Here is a 12,296-nt window from a genome sequence, read left to right on the forward strand (position 1 = left end):
GGGGCGCTCTGTATCTCTCGACTCACCCTCTCAGCCCCTCTCCAGCCTAGCTTTGTCCTAGCGGCTGGTGGTGTGTCACTCACTCACAATGTTACCAACAAGAACTCTCAACCCTAGTGTCACTCTAGGGGAAATGTTCATACAATCAAGTATTCAAGGTTGGAACTCATAATAAACATCAATTTATTGAAAGCATAATAAAGAAGTTCAATGAAATGAATACATCCTAGGGTTCACAATCACCCAAGTACCCACTAGGGTTTTAGCTCTCCATGGAGCTAATTACAATCAAAGAAATCGAATGTAAAATCAATAAATCCATAAAGAAACCCCCTCGATGGTTGTGTCAATGGTCTTGTGGAAAGTCCTCTAGTTGTCGTCCAAGGATTCCATCGTCCGATATAGGATACGCCTCGATCGAAGCTCCCCTACCAACCTTCTTCCTAATGGAATCACGATGTCATAGCCGTAGAACCTCTCCAAAACCTTGGGCAATACCCCTCGAAACCCTAGCCGAAGCGCTCTCGCAAGTTGGGGAAAAGATGGAGAAAAGAATACAAAAATCGGGGCTGAATCGGCTTTAAATAGGACTGGAATCGGGCAACTCCATGGGCGTGGACGGTCCACACGCCCGTGTGGATTCTTTGTCTCTCTGATTTCTCGGCCGGCTATGAATAGTGTTGTTACAGTAATTGCTGCAGTGCTCTGCTACAGTCTTCGACCTGAATAACTTCCAAATTCCATACTTTCATCAGGGTAACGCAAACGGGCACACATTCACGTCGTGAATCACTTGCTTCTTCAATGATATATATGTTAGTGGGGTTCTTGTTCTTGTATGCATAAGATGGAATGCTCGAGTGTGCCTGCCTTTGTGCCCCTCCAAACGGATGTACTCACTCGAATGCGAGGAGGTTGGCACACACTCTAGCATCTCACACATGTCCTATGTCTTCGCGTTTGAACCTTAGAAAGATCTCCTCCAAAATAGGTGCATTATGATCCATATTGGCCCATTTCCTTCATACTCGGCCTCACAACCCTACTTGTATAAAAGTATCATAAAAACACACATATTAATGTAAAAAAACTAAGAAAAGCAATGCACTTATCAGACATTCAAAAATTGGAGACATTCTGAAAGGAAACATAGGTTAGGATTTTTAAGTCAAAAATTGATAATTAGGAGACATTCTAAAAAGAAAAACGTAGGTTAGAATTTTTTGATTCAAAACTCGATACATAGGCGACATTAGAAAGCGTGAGGATTAGGGTTTCGTTTGCAAAATAGAAGACATTCCATAAAGAAAACATATGATTAGGGTTTGGATTCAAATATAGTAGGCATTACGCAAGGAAAACATTGTATTCAGATTTTGATTAAAAAAAATAGGAGACATTACTGTAAAAAAACATAGAATTAGGCTTTTTGATTAAAAAAATAGTAGACATTTCTTAAAGAAAAATATAAGATTAAGGTTTTTGATTGAAATATAATATACATTTCAAAAAGAATAACATAGGAGTAGGGTTATGATTGAAATATAATAGGCATTTTTGAAAAAGAAACCCTATTAATAGCGAGTACAATCGATGAGTGCATTTCATATTATATTTATTTACCTCAATTCATTCATTTTCTTGTCTTTTAACACTATTTTACATATATGAGATGCTCGTCTAGGTATATTTGTTCCTTGTGCCAGAATGTGTAGCTTGAACCAAGTTGGAAGTGAAATCGGGGATGAAACAAGCAAAGAATGAAGATTTTTACTAAGTGTTCAAGCTGAACATGGGCAGAGCACGATCGTGCTTTGTCCCACTGATTATCTCAGCCCGAAGGATTTCCAAGTGATAATTCAAGTAGTGGGGTGCTCTTGGGCCTAGCGCGGTCATAGTACGACCGTGATCTTCCTCTTAATTATTCCAGTTTTAAATAGTTTCTGTCAATCGGGGGAAGCAAGATAAGGATGCACCTAGCACGATCAGTATCATCGATAAAGCATGGTCAAAAACACTATCGTGCTTCTCCTCCCGATTCTTCCGGTGAACACTTAGCTGATTCCCTAAGAAATCTCAATGAGATAGCACGATCGAAGCAAGACCTTTCTCAAACCATGTTGAGCCTGCAATTAGCTATATTACTCTAGTTTCTAGGGTTGCACTCTCATCTATGTTCGGGGATTTTTCTTCTCGACCCGGAGCACTTTGACGAGTATGAAGATCAAGCTTCACCACATCATCTAACGAGATCAAGGATGAGTCGGAGGCTCAAGGAAAGTGGGGCTAGCATACTGAGCTCAACTTGGAAGAGTTTCTTGAGAAGAAGGGAGTCATGTATTCTTTCTTTAGACCTTTAAGTGCTTCTTCCATGTTGTACCCATCCATGAGGGGCTAACCATCCACGGTGTGCTGGGATGTTGAACTATGATGCTTTGTATACTTTAAATAATCTCTTCTAATGTTCTCATGAGTTCTTTTTGGTTTCACGTGTTTAATCTTATGTTTTGCGTAAACTTGATGTGTTTGATTTGCACGATTGCTTGTGTAAAACTTCGATGTATCGGATTGCCATCGAGGTAGTTGCCGTGTGTGATTGCAAAACTCATTATGTATGAAACCATAGTTACCCAAGCAAAACATGGTGTATTTGAGAACTATAGATGCAGCAATGCTTCTGAGCACACATATGAACAATAGAATGTACCTGGTAGGCATTAAAAGTTAGTCGACATGGTATAGCTCAGTAGGAATCATCCCAGGGGCATTGCTCCCTTGTTTTTTGAAACTCTCGATCCAAATCTACCCAGTTATCTACACCTATTTTTTCTTACTTATTTTACTTTACAATTTTAAATCAATCCCTATTCTTGCTTAACTATAGATTAGAAGAAGAATTAGTACTTTTAGTCCAGCATCTGAGGTTCGACAACCCTACCCCTCATGGGGTACTACTGTATTACTTGTGTGCATCAAGTTTTTGGTCCTGTTGCTGAGGACTGGCAACTTTTTGGAAAATTTGGATTCTAGTGTTCTAGTTTGTTTATATTGTTGATATTTGTGAATATCCATTTTCTCTTTTTCATTTAAATCATTCTTCTTAGGCTTATTTTTGTTTCCAATCTTTTAATACTTTTGATCTTACACTGTCCTATCTTCTATGCGTAGGCACCTTTGTACGACCCGCGAAGTACTTCTTTCCTATTGGCAAACCTGGATCCAGAAGTTGAAAGGAATTTCCAAAGAAAAATTTGATAGATCAATTTAAGTGAGATAGGGTCAGCAGAAATCAGTAAGGAAGTGTTTGTGTAATAGTAATATGAAGTATTATTTTTCTTACAATGAGCATTACATTTCTCAGATTTTATCGTTCATACACGTGTATTTTTGTTACTTTTGTGCATGTAAGGTTGTGGAGACAATTATGGAAGAAAGAAATGAAAGTAGATCATGGATGAACTTTGTTGATGAAATCTTGGAGTGAACAAACGTGAAGATACAAGTTGTGCCTAAAGACACGTGACTATGTGCCAAACTCTATGGTGTTCAAGCAAATACATGGTTTAGAGGGGCACAAAGGCAGTCACATTCACGTGTTTTGACTTGTGCAATGCTAGCAAGATCTTCATCAATGTGAATTTTATGGAAGACACAACGCGATCTACTCATGGATGTGTGCCCATTCATGTGGCCTCAATGAAAGTTTGGATTCAGGAGTATTTTGGCGGAGTACTGTAGCAGGTACATTAGCTGTTCAATGTAGTAAATAACTGTAGTAGTTACTGTTCATAGGCCGCTGAAAAATCAACTCCTACAGATTCACACGGGCATGTGGAAATTCCACTTGCCCATGTGGATGGCCAATTCCAGCCTATTTAAGTTGTGACTTCAGGCCATTTTAAGGATCATTTTCCCTATCTTTTTCTCATCTTTTCTCCATCTTTGGAGGCGCTCGTGGCTAGGGTTTGGAGAGGCTTTGGCAAGGTTTTTGGAGTGGTTCTACGGCCTTCAACACCGCGTTTCTTCAGAAGATTATTATTGGGGGAGCTTTCGTCGGCATTGATTCGGTGAGGTATGCCCTAGGATTGACGAGAGAACCCTTGCAAAAGACAAGGCTGCTCCATAAGACCATCGATACGGACTACAAGGAGGTTTTACTTATGGATTGCATATTTTTACTTTCGATTTTATTATTGATTGTATCTTGCTTCATGAAGAGCTGAACCCCTAGTGGGTACTCGGACGTGTAAACCCTAGGATGATATTGTTTCTTTGATCTTTCAATTATATTTATTTAATTGATGTCTTTAATTGAGTTCTAATCTTGAATACTTATTGAATGGGATTTTCCTTAGAGTGACACTATGGTTGAGAGCCTATATCGGTAATCTTTGTGAGTGAGTTACACACCATGAGAGTTAGACAAGGCAAGATTTGAGAGTGTCGAGAGGGTGAGTCGAGAGGTAGCAGAATGTCACATTTCCCCTCCTGTGTGATTTATCTTGCCTCTATGTTCCAAGAGTACTTTGCGGTCACAATAGAGTGAAGTGTTAAGAGGCAAACTCTGCTGGGGCTTAGTTACATAAGCAACAGAGTAAAGTGTTGAAGTAATCTTTAATATCTGGGGCTTAATTGCGATTAGGGGTCTTTCGCCTGGAATAAAGGGTTAGATTTATGTTAGGGAATAGGGTTTATCACTTGAAGTCTCAGAGCTTTAAGCAACTTTGCATAGTGTAAGGTGTTGAGACTGAGCGATTTCTCTGCACGGGCATAGTATAGTGTTAGTCATGGTTGACCATAGGTTTGGGACCATGTATTTTAGGATTTTCAAAACTCATTAACCATCAGTTAGCAGACATAATAGTTGGTTCTGCACTTGAAGCAATAGTCCTAGAGGGAGCAATGTCTGAATCCCCCACTTTCTATCGATTGCCTTTCCTCTCATTTTTTATAGCGTCTCCCTTTCTTGTTCCTTTTATTTCCTTTCATATTGATATTTTTCACACCACTATCAATCCATCTTTACTTTAGTTAAATAGCAATCCTTGTTTTTTTTTATCACTATTCCCTGTGGATATAACTACCCACTTACCAAGGTATTATTACTTCGATAAATCCGTGCACTTGCGGTACACATGCAAAGGATGTTATCACTCAACCAAATCAAGAAAGACTAGGGTCAAGCATTGTTTGACCTCCTCTTGCGGGGAACAACTTCGAATTAAAGCATAATTTTATTCAAATGGTGATACAGATGTGCCAGTTTGACGAGTTTCAGGATAAAGACCCTTATGTGCATTTGAGGAGTTTCTTGGAAATTTGTGACACTTTTAAAGCAAACAATATGTTTGAGGATACTATCCACCTGAGACTTTTCCCATTCTCGTTGTGAGGAAGGGCTAAACATTGGCTAAGTTCCTTGTCGCAGGGGTCTCTTACAACATGGAAGTAGGTTTCAGAGACTTTTCTTACACGATACTTCACTCCACCTAAGATCACTAATTTGAGGAGTGATATCTCCTCCTTCTTGCAATTGGAATCAGAATTCTTATATAACACCTGGGAGAGATACAAGGAGATGTTTAGAAAATGCATACAACATGAAATCGTGGAGTGGATGCAGATACAAATCCTTTAAAATGGATTGAGCAACCCCACAAAGCATATGCTTGATGCTGCTTTGAGAGACTCTCTGTGTAAAAAGCAACCAAGTGAGACATACAGTTTGATTGAGGAAATGGCAAACAATGGCTACCAACGGAGTATTGAGAAGAACAAATCGGTTAAAGCAGCTAGTATTATCAGGTGATTGCCATTACCACTCTTGCAGCACAGGTTGAAGCGATTACCAAATAGTTAGACACCATGCAGTCCATTTCTAATGTTCCAAGACCTCCTTGTGATCATTGGGGCCCACCAAATGAGCCAGGTTATCCTCCTATTGATATGGGTACAGGCAGATTGAGCAAGTGGATTTTGTTGGGTAAAATCGCCATTACCAGTACATTTCATACTGTAACATATATAATGTTGGGTGGAGGAATAACTTAAATTTCTTATGGAGTTATCCAAGACAGGGGCAGCAACAGGAACAACAATAGTATAAGTCTCTCTCTTGGGGAGCACAACAACCGTCCTCTTATTTATCTTCTGCGCCATCCAATGAACTCACTGCCTTGTTGGCCAGATTCATCAAGAGCACTGAAACTCATCTTTTGGATATTCAGCACATGAGAAACACTAATGCGACCATGATGAATTTAGTGCATCAGATAGCCTAGGTGTCTAAATTAATTGAGGAAAAGCTCCCGGGGTCCCTCACTAGCAACACAGAGATAACCCCAAAGGAATCATTCAAGGGTGTCACTTTGAGGAGTGGAGTGCAACTTCCAAACCCCATTGAGAGGAAGCCCGAAATAGAGAATGTTGAGCCCGCAATTGGCAGTAATCTTGAGACTCCAATTGACTTGGAGAAGGATGTCAAAGAAGAGAGCAAGGAAAAAGATGCATTGCCGGCATACCAACCTAATCTTCCTTACATAGTGAAAGTGAAGAAGGATCAACAAGAGGAGTAATATAAGAGATTCCTCGATGTGTTCAAGACTTTGCATATCAATGTCCCATTTGTTGAAGCTCTTGCTCAGATGACAACATATGCTAAATTCTTGAAAGAACTACTAACAAATAAGAGAAAACTGCAAGAAGTGTCTTCTGTAACACTTAGTGAGGAATGTTCATCTTTGATCACCAACAAACTGGCCAAGAAAGAGAAAGATCCCGAGGATTTTGTTGTTCCTTGCACGATCGGTGGTTTAGTTGATGAGAAAGCGTTAGCTGATCAAGGGGCAAGCATGAACCTCATGCCCTACAAAATTTTCAAAAGGCTTGGCCTTGGACAACCGAAACCCACCATTATGACTATACAATTAGTGAACAGGTCATTAGGTAACCATGAGGCATAATTGAAGATTTTTTTGTTAAGGTGGACAAGTTCATTTTTCTGGTGGATTTTGTTATTCTCGATGTTTATAACGAGGTGGAGGTACCATTGATTATAGGAAGGTTGTTCCTAGAAACTTCAAAGGCTCTTATTGTTGTCAAGGATGGCCGAATGACACTTCGAGTGGGTGAAGAAGAGATTATTTTCAAGCTCCAGTATTCCATGAGGCATACCATAGATTTTGATGACACATGCTATTGTGTGGATGTTATTGATGAAGTTGTTTCTGAATTTATGTAGGATACATTCATGAAAGATGAGCTTGCTTAATTATTGGAAGATGATCCCCGAGAAGATGGATCACCAAAGGAGGCGACGGAAGAATCGTACTGTTTGGACTTGGTGGCAATCGAGGTCATTGTACCACTGGATCCACCAAAGAAAACCTAGTGCAATAAAGTGATGGACAAAGGTGATCACCGAGAAGAAAAAGCCACCCATCTCACCACCTGATCCCAATGTTCCTAACCGTTCAAACCTTTGGGCTTTTGGTGAGATCAATTTAATTGATTCGTTGTTACCATATGCTTGCAGTTGTAGTCCAGGTGGCTATGAGTGGCCTTGATCCCATGAACTTCTTTGAGGAAAAAGGGTATGCCGAGCTAGTGATGTTAAATAAGCTCTACTTGGGAGGTAACAAAAGTTGTTTTGTTTTCTTTGTAATCATGTTGGGTTTCCTTATCGGTTTTGTTTAGTTTTCATTTGTTTCAATAATTGCTGTGTTGTTGTGATTTCGGTCTCTCAGGGTAACATTGATTTTTATTCGGTGTGTTGGCAATACTTTTAATTACCTCTAGCATTTTTATCATTGTTAAGAAGGAGGATAGGCTTTATTGTGGAACTTTTAAGGCTGAGCACAGCCTGTGAACGCCCCTGCTTATGCCCCTAATTCTCTTTGTTTCCAGTTTTTGAATCATTCCGTGGTGAGCAAGGGCTAAGCATGAGCATTGTAAATCAGTAAGGGTGGTCTACAAGCCATTTTCATGATTGTGTCCTTCTCTCAGATGTTTTGGGATTTTTTCCTTAGAAAATGAAGGGGATGAACACACCTAGGACATGACCATTTTCCTTTTGAAGTCTTTCATAGCCGACCATTCCCATCCATCTCACCTAATGGCCCTCTTTCTCCTCCTTTTGTGTTTTGGTCCCTCGTGTGGGTTTGAGTTCGTGCCAGGGTTGGTTGTGGCCGCTCCTCCTTTTCCTTAATTTATGCCTCAACCCCGGTAAGCCACTGTTCATCCTTATTGGATTTGTTCGGTTAAAATGCTTTTCTCGTCATACTCTTGATTGCATTGTGGATCTTGTGTTGTTTTTATTGTTTCACGCTTAATATTGCTTGTTTTATTTCGAATATTTCTTTGGGGATGATGGTCGCTCAAATAATGATGGTATCCTCCTTGCGAACACAATCGTGCTCCTAACCTCAGCATGATTGTCTCGACCAAGTGCACGTCCCTTTTTTCAATGTTGAACACAGTCCGAGTGCTCCCTACACGACCGTGCTCTCCCTAATTGTTTATACTAATTTGGTTTATCTTCTCTTACAGATTATGTCGAGAAAACACACTTCTACCTGGCCTTCTAAGAGGCTCTGGGTGGGGAAGCCTGCTCCTGATGTGCACTCAGCGCCGGCATTCCATACTCAAATGCGGCAAGAGCAATTTGCTTGTTTTAACGAGTCAGAAGAGATTGATTAGCATGTGCTCCATGAAGTCAGATTAGATGAAAAGGTTAGTTGCCTGCTTAGTGTCGGTGCTTGGAGACAGTTGCTCCAGATTATTGATACCACTTACGAGCGGCTAGCGCTTGAGGTGTTAGATACATTCGAGCTTTCCTGAGGTACTGTTGCATTTAATCGCGCCGACTTCATTCAAATTCAGGCGGTCGGTGAGATGCACCAGATGATCCTCACCAATTTCTCTATCCTATTTGGGATTTATGATGCGAAGTTTACTATAACTCCTGCATATGATACCCTGTTGATCTCCCGACAGGGTGGGGAGTCCCTGGAGGAAGCTTTGCCCGTTTGAGCACCACACCTACCTATGATCCTCATCGCACTGTGGCCACAACTCTTCATTCTCCAACACTCAGGTATATCCATTTCATAGTTAGTCATACATTGACAGGATGAGGTGACAGTACAAGGGTTATTAGTCACTGAGATTTTGATTTCCATCTGAGTTTGATCGATGGGTTCCATCTGCATTTGGGGTATAAGGGTAGGAGTGTCTATTTCGCACTAAGGGACAGATCCTCGTATCGGTGCCCTCTTAATATGCCCTTATATCACTCGTCTGATCAGACATATGGGCATCCTAGAGGGGACCGACAGGATCTGAGTGGTCGGTGGTGTGGCCCCCATGACCCTTTCGATGCTTAGGTCTAATGGGAATGATTTAGCGTGTCCTGACTGCTAGGGGGGCTAAGTAACTTGTCCGGCTGACCACTGATTTTTCATCCACTTCTGCTCCTGATCTACCTCGTGTAGAGGACGCTGCCATTGCACCTTCATCGCCTATCACTACCTCATGACAGCGGTCACCGTTGCAGCTCCACAGTCATCCTCGCCGCTCCACACTCTGACCAAGTTACTTGCTCATCTGAAGTGCTCTAGTGGGACCAGAAGAGTGTGGCAAGCATTGCTGAGCAATTATGTGTACAACTATAACCTGAGGCTATTTCTCCCATGCGCCCCACTCGACACATTGGGTTGTACACTTCTTGTAATATCGTGAACCTTTGGAAACTCATAAGAAATTTTTTTCAGGGTCTTATCTCAATTGCAGTAAGATTTTTCCTACAGAGTAGTTTTGTTGAGAAAACCAAGTGGAAAGAATAAGGACCTAAGTGTGAAAGTTTATAAAAAATTTTTGGTTCACAAGTAATAAAAATATTTGATCTGTAGTGTTTCCAGAAACCAAGGACTGAAAGGTAAGTTTGCAAGGACTTTTTGGAAATACTATTTCATGATTTAGGGATCATTGGTGACTTTTTAGGTATGTTTTTGTATGAAATTTTATTTTCAGGGACCGACAAGGAATTTTGGCAGAAATTTAAGTTAACAGATAAGGCGTGGAAATAGTCAGTTTTTATGGGGGCTTTCTTCTTCTTAATCAATGGTTGCATTAGTGTTCTGTGAGAAAATAAAAGAAAATAAGAGGCTTAAAAAAGAGGATGTGGAGATCGCCCGAGAGAGTTTGCCGGAGTGCTTGCTAAGAGTTATCTTGGTTTGAATGATGCATGATGTATGGTTAAAGAACTTTGGAAAGCATGCTAGAATTTGAACTTGTTTTTATTAGATTTTGCTTGGTTTTGAGTGGAAAAAGCATTGTTTATTGTTGTAGATGATGAGTGATTCAAGTTGCTTTGGAAAATAAACCATGTATTTGAGATGGATTTTCTTGGAATGGGGGATGAATTTTAAGGTTTGCTGTAGATTACTATAGCAACTGGAATTAGGGTTTGGCTTGGTTAACTAAGTGGATGATGATGATGATTAATTTGATAATGATGATGATTAAGATGATGATTATAATGGGTGGAGATTAAGTGGTTGAGTTTAGCAAAATTGGATGATTAGGCTTGATCAAATCAAGTGAAGTGGGCTTGATTTAATTGAGTCAAGTCCATTCAATTGGTTTAGAGTTGGGTTTGGCTAGCCAGGTTGAAATAGATTGGATTCATTTGGGTTTAAATGAGAGTAAAGAAATGGGTTGGTTCAACCAATAGAGGATTGACTTGATTTTGACTCAATGTGTAATTTTTTTTTGTTGAATTTAGGTTACGTTGATTGAGATTGATTTGTCTTGGTTCAGATTTTGGGCTAATGACTTTGGGGTGAAGCAATTCAAGGAGAATTGGGTTCGAGTTGAACTAAAGCTCGGTTCAAAAGATTTTTGTATAACAATTGGAAGTGGTTCAATCGTTTGGTTGGTGAAATTGAACTTTTTTTCAGTGAAATTGAGGTTGGTTCAGGTTGGTTCATAATGGTTTTGTCCAAATTGAGTTAGTTTAACTGCAATTTGAGACTAATTTTATAATGCAAGGATTGTTTGAATCAATTGGAATGAGTGGACCCAATTAGTGAGTCAAATATTTATTTGTTGTATTTTCTTTTGTGTTCAATTTCGTCATTAGGATGTATGTTATTTATTTTATTTCCATTCTCCTATTAGGTGTTGTTCAGGCTTGGGAGGGAGTTCCGTGTCTAGCTGGAAAAATCAAAGGGAGACCCAGTGTGAGTTGGTAGTGTCTACTCTTTTTGAAATAATCGGTTACATTGCTAATATTTTTGAAACAAGTACTTAAAGGCTACTAGTTTGAAATAACATGCTTAATTATGCCATTATATTATGTTTAATAATTTATATTGTTAAAGGATACTTATAATTATTTATGGTTTTGCTAAGCCATAGCAATAGCATTAATATATCTGGTTTCATACAATTATATGTTGTTTCAACTGTGTTATTTTCAGGTATTTATTTTAATGGTTATGTGTACCTTGGCTTTGAGATGATTTATGAAACCATGTGTGCATATTACAATGTTTTTACTATCAATGCTTGTAGATTTGGTTTTCATTCCTGGTACAGGAATGGTATTATGGATATGGACTTTGTAGGTATTATACATGTCTTGTGCTGTAGAATTTTCACAGATTTTGATGGTGACTATGGATTTTAGTCCGATATTGCAGTGGGGGTACCATGGTCCAGAGCCCTGATGGGAGGTGGCGTGGTCAACCCTGAGTCTACCCCTTGTCAAGAGGTGCGTAGAGCCATTGAGAGGCTGTAAGAAACACGTGGTCACCACGCGGGGATCTCGATGGCCAATGTTAAGGTTGCAAATACATTAATAACTCTCAACCTAGTTGAAATGGCAGCTAAGTCAGGGAGTGTTTTTACACCAATGATTTGATATTTGTTTTGTAGGTCAGTTGTGCAAAACAAGTTATTTTGGATTATGATGACGGGGCGAAGCCCAGCTGTCGCTCTTAGGAAGGCTGACGGGGCGAAGCCCAGCTGTCGCTCTTAGGAAGGCAGTCTCTCACGAAAATTGTATTTCCTTCGAAAATTGATTTTATGACAATTCATGATGAATTTATTATTTAAAAGCTTGTTAAAGTTTTATTTTGCAAAATTCTAGTATTTGGGAATGTTGGGAAATTATTTGAGAAATTTATCTTTATATACTTTATATACTCTATATTTAATTATTTGAAATTATTGAGCCACTATCGACCAACTAGAATTTGTTATAGTTGTATGAGCATTACCCTACTAGATTACCT

General features: G+C 39.6%; 1 non-coding gene across 1 annotated transcript; it reads right to left on the reverse strand.

The window, feature by feature from the left end:
• Positions 1–5,500: 5,500 nt before the first annotated feature.
• Positions 5,501–5,607, reverse strand: LOC120252407. The gene has a single exon (XR_005533939.1). It is a non-coding gene; the product is annotated as a small nucleolar RNA R71 (small nucleolar RNA).
• Positions 5,608–12,296: the final 6,689 nt, after the last annotated feature.

This window comes from Dioscorea cayenensis, chromosome 20, assembly GCF_009730915.1.
Source record: "Dioscorea cayenensis subsp. rotundata cultivar TDr96_F1 chromosome 20, TDr96_F1_v2_PseudoChromosome.rev07_lg8_w22 25.fasta, whole genome shotgun sequence".
Taxonomy (NCBI): Eukaryota; Viridiplantae; Streptophyta; class Magnoliopsida; order Dioscoreales; family Dioscoreaceae; genus Dioscorea; species Dioscorea cayenensis.